Source organism: Oryzias melastigma, linkage group LG21, assembly GCF_002922805.2.
Source record: "Oryzias melastigma strain HK-1 linkage group LG21, ASM292280v2, whole genome shotgun sequence".
NCBI classification, from domain to species: Eukaryota; Metazoa; Chordata; class Actinopteri; order Beloniformes; family Adrianichthyidae; genus Oryzias; species Oryzias melastigma.
Window position 1 is genome coordinate 12,184,883 of NC_050532.1, and position 2,765 is coordinate 12,187,647.

Below are 2,765 nucleotides of genomic sequence, written 5' to 3' on the forward strand. Positions count from 1 at the left end.
GAACAAAAGGGTGAATAAAAAGATTTTTCCAGAACTACATAATAGTTTGCGTAGAGATCTTTCTCTGATCTCACCCTGAAAATTGGGAACACACAAGGAGTAGGACTCTTGAACCATTAAACAACTCGATTTGACATGTTTTTTTCTGAATTGCCTTGTAGGTCAGAGGCAGAGAAGAAAAAAAACTGTAGGAGGAAGAACTCATCTTAGGGATGGTGGGAGATGCCGCGTTACAGCTGAACCTCAAGAGAGAAAGGTGACTTTGAACACAGTGCATGGAGGATGGGGAGCTCTCAGTCCTTTTTTTTTCATCTTCAAGGAGGTGGATGCATGAGGGCATTTTACGTCTGTGTCGGTATGTCGTCCTGAGGCGTTACTCTTGTTAAGGTTATTAGGGGAGATGGTTTGCACTAATCAGTGGAGGACTATAGGGACTGCTGCTAAACAGCCTCATCATCAGATGGCTGGGGTAGTGATAAATCTAGCCCCAAGCACACAAAGGGCCAACTAGTGCGAAGGCTTTGTGTGACTTTGTTGCTGCAAAACAGGAGCAACTTTATCAGAGCTTGAGATCACGCAGGTGTAGTTTCCTTATTCTTCTCTCATTTCCTTTCCTTTTTTTTTAACAGCAAAACTCAGATGTTGATTCAATTTAATTGGAGGTAAAACATATAATTACACATATGGATTAACATACATTTTATTGATCACATTAATCATAAACCATTACACATACATTAATGTTTATGTTTTGTTTTTTTTATTATTATTAAAGTCCCACTCTGATCATCTTTTGATCTACTATTAAAGCACTTTAAATGGTTTTTCAATCATGATTAGGACACTTTTTGGCAAAATCAAAAAATATATGTCATTTTAAAGGATATAGTTTCTGCAAAGCCTCTGAGTTGTGGCTATTGAGTAAGCCTCATTTCCCATCATCCTTGTATTACTCACGTCCACTGGTTTAAAGCCACTTACATCCCTAACTTAGCATTACCAATGCAACAAAAATGACGAGCAATATTGAAGCTAGCCAGCTGTACAGTTCTGAACCAAATGCCAGCTCAAACGAGGAAAACAAAGATGTATATGGATCTAGTCATTTACAAGCGGATGCATCAGAATGAAGAAAACCAAGGAGCTCGTGGCTTACTGTTGCAAGTCCTACTTCTACAAGCTTTTTCAAACTGCATTTTTTTTGTCTGCTCCTAATTCACAATGATTTGAATAAAAAGAAGTAATCAGAAATGCAATTCAAGTTTAATTTTCTTTATATGTGTTCTCCATCATCAGAAAAATGCTTAAAAAACATGTTTAAACGCTAAAAACACAATTTTTATCAGAATGTATCTTTAAAGTGAAAATTATGATGCTGTACATCAGTATCAAAATTGATAAGTTATCAGTAATCCCCAAGTGAACTTAAAAAAAAAAAGATAAAAAAGAACCAAAGAAACAAAAAGATTGTATTTTCTTTTTAATTGTAGTGCTACTTTGGACCAATGTCTCCACTTTCTTCAATTACCTCTTTATCCCAATCTCGCTTCATCCTGTAAGTTAGCCTGGAGCAAGCAGGCCTGTGATGTTAAGGGACTAACTATAGAGTGTGTCGACACACACCTAGCAGAGTGGAGCAGAGAGGGAGACAATCATGTGTGAAATGAGATCTCTGCACAATCAGAGGGAGTTGGAGCCATAAAGCACATCAAGCTTTTCAGCTTTAAGGTATCACGTAACAAATTGCACAGATCTTTACTCTTGATAATGGTGAAGCTGTTGCAGTTCACTAACCACTGTGTATTTGTTTCTTCCACAGATGAAGCTAATCATGGACCTCAGGATACGGAGCTATTCTCGTACCCCAACTACAACATAAATCACAAGCGTTTTCCACTTTTTGAACTTTTCCTGGTGGAAACCATTCCATAGTAAACATAAACCATGCAGAACAACTGTAAAAAATCACAATCAGCAACTTTAAGTTTATCACAAGGAGAACACAGACCTGAATCATTGCTTTCAGGCTTTTACAGCAGAGGGATGCGATACATACCAGACAATGAATTTCATTATTTTTCCATCATTTGGCCTTCCCAACAGAATTTTGACAATCCTCCCAAGGGCCTCCTCAGTCTGTGTATCTCATCCCCACAGCAAGTATACCATAAATTCTGAATCACAATGGAATACAAGATGTGAATAGAAGATCACTTCACTCCTGACAAACAACTGGAGTGTGAGTTACGTCTGTTTGTAAGCACAGAGACAACATGGAGTGTGATGGCAGAAGTGGGATTTCAGCAGCTCTTCTCCGTTATAAATGTGATACCGTTGTCACATGAAACATGAAGTAAAAAGAGCAGAGGAAGTAGACATATGAAAAATGTAGACATTGGAAAAAAAATATAGAGTAAATAAAGCAAACTTTGCTTCTAATTTTGACTTTTACCCAAGGGTTACATGTATGGTTTTACAACAATGTCTTCTACTCTTGAATCAGAAAACATCACACCTCAAAATACAGAGTGTAGTAACTGAACTACACTCGGTATTTTGATCCACATCTTTCAATTTTGAATCTTTTAATTCTGTTCTTGCTCCTGTGAAACCCTCTACCGTCACAGAGCCAGATGCCCTCTTGGCATGCTGTAGGTAAAACCCACGTGCGAGGGCATCTTTGAAATTACATTTACTCCCATATCCCAGCAGTCATAGATCAAAATTTCAGGTGCATTTTGGCCACCACCACAGAGCCAGACATT